Raw genomic sequence first — 18406 nt, forward strand, 5'->3', positions numbered from 1 at the left:
TGAGGGTTTGTGCCCACCACTCTTCAGAAAGCCATCACAGAAGAGCGAACAATCACCCCTCTAGTAACCCCAGCTTCCATCAGATCCCTGCCTTCACCCTGTCTGTGTCCAAGCCTGAGCCTGCCAGGCAGCACCATACTCCTGTGTTTTATCTCAGGTGCACAGCTGGGTTTCAAAACTCCAAATTTTAGGGACTCCCATGATGTGGATGTGTGTTAATCCTCTGGTAGGGGTGTTGTCTTGCTTTCGCTGTTTGCCAGCCCATCCCAGGAGAAGTGGATGCCCGACCAAACTGCAGTTCATAGTTTATGGCAAAGTGGAGCCAAATATCCAGCACCCAGGCTCACTGCCCTCAGCTGGTTTTCTTGCTCATTTGCCTGGGAACAGTGCAGAATGTTGGCACCACCCATTCTTCTTGTGACCCAGGGGATCCTCAGACCATGTTGTCCACTCCTGGGTCTCTGCCCTTCTTCCCCCACCTAGATCACCTTTAAACCAGGCATGACCCAGGTGGTGGTGGACTTTTAAACTTCAGATTTTGTGCTCCCCTGCTTACAATACCTTGTGGTAGTCCCTGTAAGCGAGGCTCCCTCCCCTCCACAGCACCTGCAGTTCTTATCTCCCCCAAATCAACTCTCTGCACATTCTAACCTTCTAGAAGGTGGTCGCTTTTCTACTTAAAGACTTGCAGTTTTGTTCTCTCAGTCCTCAGATTGATTTCTTGGGTGTTCAGAATGATCTGATAATTATCAATCTGTGTTCCAGGGATGGGACAAGCTTAGGGTCCCCCACCCCCGCATCTTAACTCCTCTCCTAAAAAAAATGTTTTAATTCAAGAATTGCATATATACTGCAAAATGTACCAGTCTTAAGTGGACAGCGTGATGAATTTTCCCAAAGCGGACCATCTTTGTCATCACCAATGGATAGAGATATAACTAGGACTAGAACATCAGAAACCTCTTTTATGATCTTATGGTCCAGTCATTAACTCCCAAAAGATCCCTGTTGTCCTGATTACCATAGATTAATTTTGCTTAATTAAGAACTTTATATAAATGGTTCATATAATATGTACTCTTGTATATGGATTCTTTCATTAGACATTGCATGTGATTTCATCAATTTGGTATCACATTCACTTTTTTATTGCTGTATAATATTTCATTGTATGATTATACAGAAATTCACTTCTTAATTTTATTGTTGGTGAAAATTTGGGTTGTTTCCAGTTTGGGCTATTACAGTTAGTGCTCTTAGAAATACACACACACACACACACACACACACACACACACACACTATACCTTCCCTTGTATAGTTCTAGGTAGGCCTGTTGACTCTACGAGTAGAATTGCTGGGTCATAATTATATACATTACTTAAGTAGATTCTGGCAAAGCATCTAACAGACTCTACTAATTTACATTCCTACACACAGTGTATGAAATTTCATGTTGTTCCATATCTTCCCACAATCCTTGGTTCTTAATTTATTTTAATTTTTTTCTACTCATTCTAGTGGTGGTGAAATTATTTTCATTTTCCTAATGATATCAAGCACATACTAATTGCATACTTGGATATCTGCTTTCATGAAATGTCAGTTCAGGACTTTTGTTTAATATGTTTTCCTCCTTTTCCTTTTACTGATTTGTAAGAATTGTTATTATATATTCTGATTGTGAGTTGTGTTCTGTTTAAGTAATTTATGCCTATTGCCAAGATCATTAAAATATTCTACTATGATGTCTTCTAGGAGTTTTATTTTTTGACTTTAACATTTTATCTACAATCGTTTACTGGGAGTGATTCTGTGTATGGTGTGATGCAAGAGTCAAGATTTGTATTTTCCCAGGTGGATATCCAAGTGATCTAGCACCATTTTAGAAAACACTACCATTCTCCCCAAAGTATTCTAGTGGCACTTTTGCCATAAATCAGGTGATCGTATATGTGTAGATCTTTTTCTGGTCTCTACATTTTGTTTCAATGGCCTATGTGTCAGATACCAGCTTTTCCAGTACAGTCAGAAATGGATATGCTTAAACTCTATCAAAGGATTCTCAAATGCACTTAAAATATGACTAACATATTTGACTTTTAATGCAAAAGTTGATTAGTCACAAATCTGAAGTGTTATATTTAAAAAAAACTTAAATGGAAAAAATATTCAGTATGTGAAATACTGGAACCATGTTTAAGAGAAAAATAGATTCACACTTCAGCACATTATGATTTCATAGCTATTTTTATGATTGTGATCAGTAGAAATTGCTCATGTATTTGTGTTATGCCATAATTGCATTTCTACTTGTGGTTTCTATAATTTAGTCTACTTTTAGTCTTTGTGAACAGTAAAATCATAAAAAGATCAATAATGTCAAGCCGCACCTTTCTGATTTCAGTAAGATACAAGTAGGATCAAGCAATAATGACAAAGTTGGGGCACAGAGTGGTTCTTTGCTCTAGTTGCATGATAATCCAGGTCACTGAAATCAAAAGGAAGGTTGGGGAAGTAAGGCAGTATCTGGGTTTCATTAATTCTCTCTTAGGGTTGTCTGAGTAGAGACAGAAGCCCAATGACAAGTCAATATCACAAGGAATTTAAGAGCCAAGAACTCATCATGGTAGCTGGATCACCAAAACCAAGAAGGGAAATCACAAAGCAAGCAGAAATAGAATCCAAATAATCACATATAGAACTCAACAAGACAAGGCAGTACTAGAGTGGGACAGGAGGAATTCCAGAGCCAGTTAATACCAAGATGCACTTATAGCCAGAGTGAGAGTAGAAGACGAGCTTTAGGATAAATCTATCCTTTGGAAAGGTAGAATATCAAAGGCTTACCAATTAGAGCTATAGCCTTAAAAGAAACAGTTTCTAGTTATTTTTATGTGTTTATATTTCACATTACAAGTTGTTTTTTTTTCTTAAGTTCTTACAAACTTTATCCTTTAAACTTATTTAGGATATATCTGGAGGCTAGAGAAGAAACTGTTCCTGTATCTGTTTATACAAATAAAATATAATGTCTGGTGCTTCTGTATCTGCTTATATAAATAAAATATAGTGTTCTCAGTGATATTCTACAGAGAGCGAACCATAACTCTCAAAACCTACCAACTCTCTGTCTTTCTACTTATCGTATTTTCTACATATTTTAATTACTTATTTCTACTTATTTTCTATTTATAGGGCAGTGGTTATTGATGTAAAGATAAATAACTAAAAGTTTACAAAGACCCATCTATTTGTTAAAAATCATCTATTCATGTATTCAGGAAAGGTCTTGTCCTTAAATTAACTTTTTATTACATTAAGATAGTTTTACTGCTGTTTTTCTAGCAATATGGATAAAACCACATTGTCTTTGTCAGGCTAGAGTCAGAAGGTGCTACAAAATTCAATTTACTCAGGATTGAACAGTGCCACAAACTGGAAGTCTAGGGTTTTATTCCAAGAAGTTGTTTTCTGAGGCATTACTCAAACAAGTGAGTACTCCAAATGTGGTATTTGGCTGTCATTAGTATGTTACTTGCCTTGGAGTGTTTTTGATATATTCTATAGTCGAGCTAATGCTCTCTGCTTATTTAGCATTTGAATGTCCATCAGTACTGATGCTATTCTGAATACATATTTAAGTACAAGCAGTAATGACTCCTTTGCTATTTGAGAAATTCAAACATAACTTTTTCAGTGTGCTTCAAGATTGCTATTGACCATCCATTCTGTATATTTCAATTGTTATCAGACTTTTCATGTGTATGGTCAGTTCAGATTTTCAATCTGTTACAAAAATACATCTCTTAGTGATAAGGATTCATTTGTCTTATCTTAATAAAGATGTCCAAGACAGGGGCTGATCTGATCAAATATCACCTTCTGTAACTGTTCACTATTCTTCCTCTTTTCCTTTAGGTAGTACTTGTAATGAGCATGTAGATTATTTCCATTTGCTTATCTATATGCCTCACCACTTGAGAAGAACTGGCTTGGTGTCTTGTAATACACAAGATCTGAAATACATTCAAAACATGTAACAGCAAAGCTCTTAATAAATGAATGTGGAGAAAGAGCATATTTATTTATTTTGCAAGCAGAAGATTTGCATATTATGTTGATATTAGGTTGGGAAGTCAGTGAGTAAAAAGTAATTCACATAGTCAAAATTATACCCAAAAGAATTTTAGCAACTCATAAAGTATGTCATTCTAAAACATCATCTCTCATCAAGTCCACTATATCACCTCTCTCTTCACCATTTAAAGAGATTGTGGCATCTTAAGTAGCAGATGAAGAAGCTGACCCACATCCAGTGGTCATGTTGTAACTTCTTCAAAATACTAAAATTACCTTTAAATCAATAAAATCCCCACTGTATGGGAGAAGCAAAGGAAATAAGACCTATCTCACACCTTACCTCATCTTGTTTTTAAGCCGAATGATGGGGGAAATTACCTTTAATATTTAAAATGGTACCTCGTTTTCCTTCTCTCTCTCTCTCTCTCAGTCTAAAAGCCCTGTAATGCAACTGTAGTCTGTCATGCAAAAGATAGCTGTTCACCAAAATTCATATTTCTTTTTATCCAGAGTAACAGAATTGCAGCTGGAAGACAATTCTCACCCCCTTTGCCACTGCTGTGGTCACATGTAAGGCTCTTGCACTGGAAGTATTGTATGCAAATTTTATATTTTGCACATAAAATTGTGCATATTTGCCTTTCCACACTCTTTGATTTTCTGTTTCTGCTGCTTGGAATGGAGAACAGAGTGACCCTAGAAGCAACCCACTAAAGATGACAGAGCCACTGTCGATCTCAGTTCTTAAACGACTCCCTAAGGGAACCACCTTCCCCCTCTTCTCTCTACCAGCCTTCAATACACTCCCCAGAACATTAAGTGAGAAAGAAATAGCTTTCTACATCTATTAAGCCACTGAATTATTGTTGCAGCTCTTGCTACAATAGCTTATTGAACCTAACTAATACACAAAGCAAAGGCCACTGCTCTCACCCTTCCATTAACTTAGTAATTTAACATTTCCCATGAAATAGTGTTTCGGTAGCTGTTCTTGACAGTCCAATCAAAATGTGACCTTTTGTCATTATGAGCAAGGGACTCACCTAGTTCTCTAGCCTCTTCTAAGGATGGCAGCACTCCTAAGTAGTAGTTTTCTCTTACAATCTTCAGCTAAGAATTGGTCACCATCATTTCATCATAAACCCTTCCTGCAACAGCTCCTGGGCATTCAATCTCCTGGTGTTGCTTGTTTAAAGCCAAGGCATTAGTATGATCCGCTGAGGTTATCCCAGTATAAACTTGCCAGATTTAGCATAGGACGACCATTTAACTTTGAATTTCAGGTAAAGAATGAATAATGTTCTAGCATAAATAAGTCCCATAAGAAGAAAAAGTCATTTTATTGCTACAACCATCCTTGGATTAATAAATCTTTTAATAGACATCCAGATGACCTGAAATTGACCACCCCTCCTCATCTTCCCAAAACATGTGCACAAATCCACCCAATGTCCTGATCAGGAACCTTAAAAATATGTGTGTGGGGTGTGTGTGTGTGTGTGTGTGTGTGCGTGCATGCACATGCATACCACCTGATGGGTCCCAATGCTGAAGTGTACTATGCAGAAGTAACATGTTTCAACACCACAAATATGAAACATCACCTTCTCATTTGCCACTCTTCCACTGGTGTCTATTGTTTCCATTCTTTGAAAAATAATATCTTTGTTGTCGGCTAAGCTATTAACATCCCTATGGTTTCTTCCTGTAGATCTTACTTCTATCCTCAACTCATGCACAGCAAGAAACATTACATCTACCTTTTCCCATCCACTTTTATGGTTGTACATTCTCATGCCTTGTCTTGCTGTACACCTCTGGAATGACCTTATTAGGTCTTCACATTTTTTAAAAAGAGTTGCGAATATTAGACATTCCCTCTTCATTTGCTGTTGGTCTCCTAAAAAGATGAATGAGAAGAATACTTCTTGTTCAGTATTCTAGAATTTTGCTCCATTCCAGATTATTTCAAGTTTTTCTACACTTTCTTATTATACATTTTGGATTATCCAATATAAATAAAATTGTTTTGAAGGCCTCCAAGTGAATACCACCAAAATTACTGATTTCCACAAAAACTGCAATAATAATCATGCTATGGGCACACAGCATTAGTAAATTTAAGATGTATCTACTTTTTTGTATTTTATTCTTTTAAATTATAATCTTAGTTTGGTTAAATGTGATGATATGATAATATGTCATGACTCTTTGGGATGAACACTGGCTCTTATTTATTTTTTTAAAAGATTTATTTATTTGTTTGAGAGAGAAAGAAAGAGCAGGGGAGGGGCAGAGGGGGAGAGAGAACCTCAAGAATACTCCCTGCAGAGCACAGAACCCCATGTGAGACTCGATCTCATGACCCTGAGATCATGACCCAAGCTGAAACCAAGAGTCCGACACTCAGCTGGCTGAGCCACCCAGTCGCCCCACGAACAATGGCTTTTGAAAAAAATGTAACTGGGTTCTTGGAGCACCTGGGTGGCTCAGTCGTTAAGCGTCTGCCTTCGGCTCAGGTCATGGTCCCAGGGTCTTGGGATCGAGCCCCACATCGGGCCCCTTGCTCGGTGGGAAGCCTGTTTCTCCCTCCCCCACTCCCCTGCTTGTGTTCCTTCTCTCTCTTGCTGTGTCTCTCTCTGTCAAATAAATAAATAAAATCTTTAAAAATATATATATAACTGGGTTCTAATTTCAGCCCTTGAACTTAGTAGCCATGTCTACTTTGAAGAGTTGTTTTTGTTTTGTCTTTTTACCTTTTCTAAGTTCCAATTTCTATTTAAGTAATGAAACTAACAATTATTGTCCCTCATTTATTTACTCAGCCAATATTTATGGATTGCCTAATATGTACATGTATTGGCTGGATTCTGGGAGTAAGAAGAATACTAATAATCTGTTCATATATTCAAAGAAATTGTAATTTAGTAGGGGATATAGGTAAATAAACAGGAAATTATAAAGTTATGTGATGAGTGTTCTGGAGGAAGAACTATACTCAAAAAGGAATAGTTGATTTGGAAGATGAAGACTTAGAAGGTGAAGCTTGGGACAGACAGGTGGGAGATCACAAGTGACCTCTGTCTTGAGGGATGAATAAGAGTTATCAAGGCAAAGGAAGAAGAGGATAGAGGCTGCAAATATGCATTTATTTAAAGTTCAAAAATAAGGGGGGCACCTGGGTGGGTCAGTCGGTTAATGGACCAACTCTTGATTTTGGTTCAGCTCATGATCTTAGGGTAATGAAATTGAGCCCTGCATTGGGCTCCATGCTGGGCATGGAGCCTGCTTAAGATTCTCTCTCTCCCTCTCCCTCTGCTTCTCCCTGCCCCTCATGCATGCGCATTCTCTCTCTCTCTCTCAAAAAAAAAAAAAAAAAGAATAGGAAGTGATTGAAGGGTTTTTTAAGCAGTGAGATGACATGATCAGATATACATTATATTAAAACAACAACAACAAAAACCTGATTCTAGCATAATGAATAGATCCTAAGAGTGTAGGCAAGGAAGAAAGTTAGTCAGAGGATATGGTAATCCAGTCAGAACTGATGGTGACTGGAACTGAAGTAGTGGCAATGAAGAATAAGAAGAGACAGTGTACCAATAGATGGTTAAGAGTGGACCACACAGGATTTTGAGCTTGATTTCACTGGGGGATTAAGGGAGAGGGAGGAATCTGTGAAAAGCCCTATGTTCATGGCTCATGGGGTCATATTCACAGATATGGGAAAATCCAAGAAGGGAAGAGGTGAGTAGTTTAGGAAAAGAAGGTGATGACTGTCTTATTTGCAATCACAGTGAATTCCCAGTCATGCTCACTTTCAAACATACAGCATCGATATACTGCACAGTTACTGTACACAAACACCTGGAATCCAGTGTCTTCATGCTCTGCTCTGCTTCTGAGAGGATGGTCTTTATCCAACAGCCCTCTTTGTATTAGGGTTTTGAAACATTCCACTCCAGAAGCGAATTTCATTTTGCCCGTTAAAGCCAGGCTTAGGTAGAATTACGAATGGATGAATAACCACAAGCACAGCTTCTTTCTTGTTGCCACCTTAGTAAGTTCATCCTCATTCCAGATGCTCAGCCCTCATGGTATCTCACCCCACTTTCCTATCAACTTCTCTGATCACATCTTCACATTCCATGACTAATACTGACCAGCTTTACATCTATTTCAAAATACACCAGAGATGTCTTCCCTACAATCATGGAATCATCTACACAGCCTGAAGCAAGGCTACCACTGCTCTTTCACTGTCTGCTAAACATTTTTCACACTTAGGCAAATTTTCCCAATCATTGTATAAGCTCAAATATAGGGAGAATGCCTTCAATTTCTTCAATACACTTTTCATCATCCAAAATATGGTATCAGGTTTCTGTCAGGGTTGCCTTTAAGTAATTCTTAGTAGCTAATTGCTAAAAAAGATTTCTAATTTTCTGGTGGGCAAGATGTCCACCCAAGCTGAGACTAGCATCTCCTTGCTTCTCTGCACATCCATAAGTCTCTCTTCTGCCAGACATGGATGGCATCCTAATACCTAGCTTTTTGAATTGCTGAGCACATCTCACACTCACCCTGGTGAACCATCTGGGGGACTTTGAGAAGCTCTTGGAATGTATACAAAAGGCAGTCAGGGCACCACAACCTGTGGGATTTCTCAAGTTACCTGCTATTTGCTTATTGGCACTGACTTGTTAAGGATTAGTTACTCTAAAGTAACTAAGTATACTGGAACACCTGGGTGGCTCAATCGGTTAAGCATCTGCCTTTGGCTCAGGTCATTATCCTGGGGTCCTGGGATCAAACCCCACACTGGGCTCCCTGCTCAGTGGGGAGCCTGCTTCTGCCACTGTCCCTCTCCCCCACTGCTCGTGCTCTCTCTCTGCCTCTGTCTCCCTAAAATAAATAAATAAAATCTTTAAAAAAATAGTGAGCTATACTGTTTAAAAATAAAGAAGAGCCACCTGTGGGACCACATGAAAAAACCGTGGAGGCCTGAATTTGGAAAAGAAGGCTATTGTTCAGCTCAATGAGCCACACTTCTTATTTTGTTTATCTGCACCATGGTAGTAAGTAAACATTAGTCTACTGCTTACTATGGGTCAGATATATATTAGCTGAAGGAACTAGAGAAATAAATATATTATCCAGTCCATGTCCTCTGGGAGCTCATAGTTTATTTATGGTATGTTTGTGGAGGGGGGTATAAATAGACAATTATGATATAGGGCTGAAAAGTGGGGGAAGGAGCATTTAAATAATGCATGAGGGAAACCTAACCCAGACTCCTGGTGACAGGGGTGAGAAGTGTTAAAAAGACGATTTTGTAGAAGAGGCCAAAGATGCTACTTCAAGGATAAGGAGAATTTTATTGGATAAAGAAGAGCTAAGAAGATTTCTTGCCACCCCCTTTTTTTTCTTAGAGTAGCAACTATTAAAGATATGAAAATACAAAGTATGTAAGGAATAGCACAGTTGAAGAACTGCTGGTGGTCCAGTATGGCTGAAGCTACAGGAAAAAGGAGAAAGTGATGATAGATAAAAAAGATAAGAGTCTAGACCATGGAGGGTCTTCTAAACTATGCTGAGGAACTGCCATGTGCATATAATTTGAGTGACATCATATTGGTCCTCAACAAAAATTTAATGAATTGAATAATACATAATGAATTACACCTAGGCCCAGGTGACCATAATGTTTTCTGTTATCTAAAATATTTAAAGGGGTGCCTGGGTGGCTCAATAGGTTAAGCATCAATTCTTGATTTTGGCTCAGGTCATGATCTCAGGGTCATGGGATCAAGTCCTTCATAAGGCTCCATGCTCAGTATGGAGTCTGCTTGAGAGTCTCTCTCTCCCGCTTCCTCTGCCCTTCCCCATCTCTATAAATAAATCTTTTAAAAAATCAAATAAAATATTTAAACAACTTTTCAATATATTCAATATATATTTGCTTTAAAAATTATTTATGTATTTATTTTATCTTAAAACTATTGGCATAATTGGAGAGGAGATTATTTTAATGGCAAATGCGAAATGCATGGGATGAAATGGAAAATATAAACCATGTAAATAATGTCATTTTTACTTAGAGAGTATGATTTTTTTTATACTGGAAGGAAACATACTTGAAAAAGTGGGAAAAGGAGAAAATGACCTAGCAGAGTTCATGTTTGGTAAGAGGCAAATGGAAAAAAAGCCCTCGTTAGTCTGCAATAAGTTTCTAAATCAAGAACTCACAATTTTCCTCTGGGTTTCTAAATTTAGTAATATTCCATTTTTAATTTCCTTGCTTTGTTCAAAACAAGCACTATTGTTTCATATTTTATGAGCACGTGCTCCCTCTCATAGTCTATTGACAGTAATATGTAAGTCACAGGGCAGCATTGTTCTCAGAAGCACTAAGACAATTTTCCTCCAAATTTACCATCTCACAAACATTTCAGATATAAACATAATGGAGTCAGGTACATCATGTAATAAGTTTTGTATTTGTCAGGCAAATACATCTCTATTTTCTGTATATATCTAATCTCCTAAAGAAAAAAAATAGAAGAAATAAATAATAATGATGCAATATTAATAACACTTTTATCTGAATTACTCCATTAAATGAAATGACTGTTTAATAGTAAAACAAATTCAGAAAGTGACATGTGCCTATAACTTTGCACAACAGCTATTGCTATAAAAAATATTAGCATGAACAAATTGCATTTCAGCTAGAGCTTTACTGACCAATAAATGCTCTAAGGATAATGTGATTAAGAAATGAAACTCTGAAAATACGTTATAAGCTATATAAATATTTTTTGGCCCAATAATTCCACCCCTTAAAATAATTCTAAATGCGTTTGATGATTTCTTTCCTTGGAATATTCTTCATCGAGATATACAGTTGATCGTTTCCTTGCTTCCCTTCTGTCTTTATTTAAATGTCATGTTCTTAATTCACATCCCTGACCACTTCATTTAGGATTGCAATCTATTTCTTTTACCTTTTCTGCTTTACTATTCTCCGTGCAGCTCACCACTATTTGACATGTTATACATTTTATTTATTTGTTTTGGTTCCTGTTTATCTCTATTGGAATATAAATCTTATAAAAGCAAAGATCTGATTTGTTTTGCTATTCTATCTCTACCAACTAAAACACTGCATGGCAAACCATAGGCATTCAATATATATTTGTTTAGTTAGTGAATAAATATATTTTTCACATAGATGTTCATTATAATTTTTTAAGTAGCAAAAAAACATCTTAAATGTGTAACAATTAAGACATGGTTAAGTAAACAGAATAGTTCATTTGTATAATGGAATATTATGCAACTATTAAATGTTTATGAATACTTTTAAAACACAGAGAAATATGTACATCAAAATCTTATGTGGAAAAAAAAAGTCACCAAAATTTGTCTAGACTATGATCACGATCACGTGAAAATAAGTAGGGAAAACAACAACCAGAAAGATTAAATGTGGAAGCAGCAGTTGTGCTGGGATGGGTGTGACTGGTTTGTTTTCTTTACTCCTTCTATTTTAAAATTTATGTAATTAACATGGTCTAAATGTCAATAGTGCCAGGGTTGAAAAACTACCTACTTACATGCCCATTTTACATGAACTCTAAAACCTTTCCATATAATTCAATCATAAAATGATGCAACCATCCATACCCAAAAGATGAACTACGCCTAAAGAAATTTTTAGGTTTATTTATTCTGAAAAGCCTAAAGAAGCAACAATAAAACTGACAGTTCATTTGCAAAAATAAATGCAATTTAGACTGCTTAAGTGCTTGAGGAGGTACTTTTAAGTCAACCTATTTGGGAGCCCTTAATAACAATAATGAAAATAGTACCTTACTGTTCAATGAACTCTTTTTTTCCCCAAGGCATTCTGACAATCAAAGTCTTTTCACTTTTGAGATAAGACACTGGGTATGTTACACTTCTTTGGGAATCTGAAGTGGCAGAGTAGTTTTCTGGGTTTTTTTTGGTTGTTGTTAATGTTTAATTATTGCTGTATCCTCAGGTTTAAATTTATTCACCAGAAAATAGCTGGTCAGTAGCCAAGTGAGTACTGATTCATGTCCAGTCAATGGTTAATGCTCAATACAACACATTCCATTTATTAAATACTCCAAATGTGTTATCTGGGAATGTAGAAATTGGGATATTCTTGTAGTCGGGTTAAAAATGCCCACATGAGACAAAAATACCTAAAAATGTCCACATGGCTCAAATCCGAGTCATGGCTATGAATGCCATCTTGAGTTCCACTTATTAAGAGACCCTATTACTCAATCCAAGATCAATGTGAAGGATAGGGATATGGGGGTGCAGATATAGGGGTATACAGGTGTGTAGGTTTCCATTTGAAAGGAAGAGAGAGAACAAGAGAAAGAAAGTACATGAGGGCAGGAGAGGAAGAATGGAGCAGATGGAGGGAGAGAGTAAAAAGAAGGAGGGACTCAAATACTAAGAGACGAATGAATGCTAACTTAAGCCTTCTAAATATGTAGTCTGGGAATACCACGATGCCCAAAGCATTTGGTGGTAAGATTTATTTGAATTCCCTCATCACCCCAAAATTTCAACTTTATTTATTGTTAGAAATCTTTCCCTTCAGTACCCACGTCTGTGTCTTTAATATTAATCATCTGGCTAAATGGGAAAATGACATATCTTTGTTTGCAATTTTCAGGAAAATGACTAAGTTGGGCTTTGCTTATGCAATGAAGTAGCAATAAAATGTCTATAGTCTTTCAGTTTCCACTGGGGTTTATATATTTTATCCTAACAGAAAAAGACACTCAAGAATGCTGAAAGAATTAAAATATTTCTTTTTTTTAAGATTTTATTGATTTATTTGAGAAAGAGAGATAGAGCACACAAGTTGGGGAGAGAGGCAGAGGGAGAGGGAGAAGCTGACTCCCTGCTCAGCAGGGAGCCTGACCCTTGGCTCCATCCCATCCCATGACCCTGGCATCATGCCCTGAGCGGAAGGCAGACACTTAACTGACTGAGCCACCCAGGTGCCCCAAGAATTAAAGTATTTCTTTTGAGGCTTGAATTTCTATCAGAGAGTAACAAACTGCAGTTGGATGGTATAAGAACATTACTCTTCACTTACACATTTAATGGGAAAAGGCATATTCATAAAGATTATGCACAACAAAGACAGGATTTGGGAAAAAGTTTTATAAAACAAACATGTATCTATAAATATCAGTAGAAATTGAACACAGGAGCGCCTGCATGGCACAGTCAGTTGGGCATCCAACTCTTGGTTTCGGCTCAGGTTGTGATCTCTGGGTCATGAGATTGAGCCCTGCCTTTGGGCTCTGCACTCAAGCATGGAGTCTGCTCAAAAGACCCTCTCTCCCTCTCCCTCTGGCTTCCCCAAGTGCGAGCTCTCTCTCTCTCTCTCTCACATAAATCAATAAATCTTTTTAAAAAGAAGAAATTGAACACAGACCCAGTAAAATTATGAATTTGTTGAACAGAGAGAAGTCTCATCACGTAGGATAATCCATTACTCTAAAGCTAGTGATTAAGCCTTTAGCTAATGACTTCCTTCTCAACTGTTACTGGAAGCCTAGCTAGTGCCTTTCAGGCTTCATCAGAGCAGGGCAGGAGAAAGGACGAGGAGCTGAAATGAAGGTCGGCTTTTTTCTGTATTCCTACAAGTGCTGATGGAAGATTGGATGGGAGATGCACCTGAAATGATGGCCTCTAATATTATTTGTGGTCATTGCGATGCATGCCAGATAAAGGATGCCTGACTTAGGTAGATGTGAGAGATCTTCTCTCAGCTTTTCTAAAAGGATGCTAAGGCAAGTCTGTAGAAGTAGCTATAAAAGCCTTAGATCCTTTAAGTGGTAAATAAGTCCCCAGACACTCGTGTTCTTGAAAGCTAAGGGATGTGGAATGTTCCGGTCTACCTTATTGCCACGATTAGCTGAACTTTCAGTTTGTATTAAAGAGTGCTTGTTTTCTGAAAAATAGTAGATATTAAAACAAACTGAAGAGACAGAGGCTTGGTGACGTTATTGACAATACTTATCAGTACTGATTAAACAGTGAGTAAACTTATTTCTTGATACAATAACCTCACTAACTCCTCACAATAATGCTACTACCCATTGTACAAGTGAGTTTAGGGTTTTAGTCCCAGCTTGGTCAGTAATTAGCCAGATCTTGGATAAACTGCTTACTGTTTTCTCTCTTTTCCTTCCTATGTATAAACAGATATGCCTGTTTTAATTATGTCACAAGGTTATAATAATAATTAAATGATAGGAAGAAATAAAGATTCTGAGATAGCAAAATTTGGTGACATGCGAATGAATAGAAGCATTAATTAATAAGGCATTATGAAGGAGAAAAAAATAAAATAACCAGAAATGAAAATATAAATACATGCTCACAAGATACTACGTGCAGAGAAGTTCTATTCATTAGTTGGGGTAAAGTCATTTGTAGGTAAGTAAATTGTGATCTAAAAGCATTAAACACCAGATGATGGTACTGTTGATTAATGAATTAAAGTCAAACCTACATATTTCTAAAATGGTTCCCACTGAGAACCAGTGACATAGAACTACCTAAATCAGCACAAAGCATAACCTTAAAAACATAACATTGAGGAAAAAATACCTTTTGAATATGTATAGGGTGTTTGGGTTGTCATATTAACTGGGGAGCACTGGTGGTGCATAGCTGGTAGTAAGGATGCTACATGTTCATGGTCTACACAATGTATGATGACACAATGTATGGCTGCCATTTATCCCACATGACTCTCAACTGTCCTTTTCTGACTAAGAGGAACATAGAGTAAACAGAGAGTACAATTTCATACCATGTTTCCTTTGACCTTTCTGAGGATTCTTAGAGAAACCAAGTCAGAGTTAGAGCTTTATGGCACGGTCTGTGACTCTAAGCCTTCGTGATTATAACAGCTAATAAGAAGTATGCGCAAACCACATCCTAGATAAGCTCATGGTGGAATGACAAAAGAAAGAGCATTCCGTTCCTCTGGAAAGGATTTATCATTGAACCTCTGAAATGGCTCCGTGCAAGGGGTCACAGATGACAGAGCAGTGGTTTTTAAAAAAATTTAGAATAATATAGCTATCAATAACAAAATATCTAATTAACAGTGGCCCCAATAATAGGAACTTTATTATATCGCTCAACCAGGAGTCCACATCATCTCCCCTATGTCTCTCCTCGTGATTAAAGATGGCTGCAGTAATTAGTACCTCCTACCCTTCCATCCACACATCCTAGGGGAAAGAAAGGAATAGGGACACAAATATTCTCCCCCAAAGGTCTCTCTTCTTTTTTCAGGGGAAAATTAATTTCCAAAAGATCTCATTGAAACAATCTCTATACATTCTACTGGATATAACTGGTCACATACTTACCCCTACACCTGAAACTGGCTAAGGGGACAGGAATTACCACTGGCTTGGAATTCTCATAATTCATTCCCTGGATCTAGGAAACTGCTGCCTGCACAAAATTGGGTTCTTTGGGTTTTTGATAAGGAAATGGCGTGATTTTTGGACCTATGGGCATACCACAATTTTTGCCACCAAGATTTCAGAGATTAAAACTATTAATTTCTGCATTCATGGAAGAAAGAGAAGGAAGTTGGCACTTCTTTCTTTCATTTTCTGTCTCCTTGCTATAAGTAAAAGAAAGCAAGTTGAGTAGAATTTTTCAGAAAATGGAAGCATATTGGTTATCAACCTTTAAGAAACCTGATCCGATTACCAGGAGATCTGAGTGTGCCACAAATTAGTTATAGGGCCTGGGCATATCACTAGGGCTCAGTTTCCCACCCATAAAGTAAGAAAGACTAGATTAGATAAATTACTAGTAGGTCACTTCTCATTGTAAGTTTCTGTAAGGCTTTGAGTCAGCAGCTAAATTATACATGATGATTTTCAAACTTAAAGTAATTTTATAACCACTTTGTAACTGACAGTCAAACCTTGTGCCCTATTGATCCTAAAGAATTAATGTGGTTTACAAAGCAATTTATTTTAAGATTAAGAGAGTAGTTAGGAGAGATTCAAGCTTACCATTCGTATTTATTGTTTGACTAGCATAATAACACTCAAGACACTTTACTGTGAGTTTATCAGGGAAGAATATTTTTAAGTTAGTCTTCTCAAAAGGGTATTACTAAATGGCCTGGAGAGGAATGAGTTTGGAGGTAAAAATAACTTTAGGAGGTGCTGGATTAATCACAGTTAAACATTTCTTTATCATTGAATTTCTCAGAGAATTTATAAAGCTAATGAGCATTTTGAATCACCAAAAGAGATATATTATCTTCCAAGTTTCATTTTTACTATATATTCTTGTTTCACAGAACACTTCATTTTCCCCATTTAAAAAATAATCACATCACCTTACATTTATATAGAGTGGTTCAAAGAAACTGTTTGGAAAGCATCATGTTTTGCTATACAAAGTCTTTCCTTCCCAAGCCTTTTTTAAAACTACTTTTTAACAGTTCTGACCCTGTTGATTATAAGATGCCAGTTTAATAACACTATTCTACAAATAGAAAAGAAGCATGTTAAATATACATACAGATTTTGCCACACACAAGTCAAGAAGGAATTCCAGGCTGGGATCACTCTAAAACTGTTGGCAGCCCAAATCTCAAATTCTAAAGTACTCTTTATAGAAGGTAAACTGCATAAAAACAGGGGTGAATTTCCATTTCTTTGTCATGCTGCTCGTTAGGAGTGGATATTGCCTACCTAGAGGAACCTCTTGCTGCCCCAGCATAGCAGAAACATCAGTCACAAAGAACACAGAAGATTTAGGGGCAACTGGCGGCAGGGCAAGCCAGACTCCCTTGGTTTAGTAGAAGAAAGCAGACTTAAAAAAAAAAGTCAACCAACCAACTCAACCCCCCAAAATTGTATAAAACATCTTTCTCGTAAGTGTCAGTTCTGAGTGTCAAGTGTCATCATCTGCCAGTGAGCATGTAGTACAGAAGTGGCTTCTAAGCCCTTAGAATTTCAAATATCTAAGAACAAGGAAGAGTGGAAAGTTCAAGATATAACCGTGTCCCAATGACAGAGTTGTAAATAATAATATTATTATTAATGATATGAGATATTTGTTAAGTAGATACTCAGGCATAAGAGACATGTTGAGTGACTGTTCATGTTCTGGAGAACTTTGAACGGGTCACAGGGAGTCTTTTTAGAGTGCTGACATATGCATGTGTCATGGGTGGGTAGGAGAAGACATGGAAGGTTAGCAAAGAAAAAAGATACAAAACCACAGTGGATTGGCCTATGGATACACCCAATTTGTTCCCAAGCTGGAATGTTATTATTTGCCATTTACCAGTGATTTTATATCCCTTTACTACAGTTACACCTTTCCAATGAAGAATGGTTTAAGTTACAAAATAAAAAAAGTGAAGATCTATTTCCTTGACTTTGTAGCCTTGCCAAGCTACCCAAGTAGACAACATTGCCATCTAGTGGTCCACACATACTACAGCCACCATTTTTGGGGTGGGAGCTGGGGTCCAAACAGCTTGGAGGGAGGTTCCCAGTCAATGCAATGGTAATAGTGGTGCCAAAGCCACACCAAGAGCCTACAAACTCATCCAGAGAAAATGTGCTGACATTCAGTTAGAGAACCCACTCTGGCCCCAATGCTTTACCAGCTCCACCACTGAAATAAGGGCTGGATCTGCCTCATTTATTTTCTTTCTTTGAACTTTTAAGATTCATTTCTCATTCCTTTGTTCACCTACATGCTTGAAAACATTTTCCAAACATTTTTTTCATCTTTACAATAAGGATGTTGCCCTATATCACCATGACTAGGTAAAGAAGCAGGCATCAGTTTACCAATGATGGTCAAGAACTCCACAGGGGTAGATGAAAGGGACAAGGGACATTTCTGTACCACCTTTGCAATTTCCTGCGAATCTAAAACACACACACACACACACACCTCTACAGGGAGTCAATCAAAGCCTTAATGGAGATATAGGATTTGTGTTAGAAGGAACAAGACAGAGCTAGGCTTTGGTCTAAACAGATGAAGATTTAAGGGACAGGGAAATAAGAAGAGGCTTAGGAGAGTGGAGCACAGACAGCTTCGGCTGAGGTTCCTAATATTCTAGAGATAAATATTTTTAGCAAGCATCCCTTGGGGCCTCTTTTAAAAGTTAAAATCAGATACTCCCTGCTTCTCTTGATTGACTGGAAGGCTTATGTAATCCTTTGCTTCTGCAACCAGGCCACCTGTGGCAACA

General features: G+C 37.4%; 1 protein-coding gene across 1 annotated transcript in view; it reads right to left on the bottom strand.

Moving 5' to 3' along the window:
* KCNH8 (potassium voltage-gated channel subfamily H member 8) overlaps positions 1-18406 on the bottom strand; it is a 367066-nt gene that overhangs the window by 135462 nt on the left and 213198 nt on the right. The gene's annotated exons all lie outside the window — the stretch shown is intronic.

Source organism: Zalophus californianus, chromosome 1, assembly GCF_009762305.2.
Source record: "Zalophus californianus isolate mZalCal1 chromosome 1, mZalCal1.pri.v2, whole genome shotgun sequence".
Classification (NCBI taxonomy): Eukaryota; Metazoa; Chordata; class Mammalia; order Carnivora; family Otariidae; genus Zalophus; species Zalophus californianus.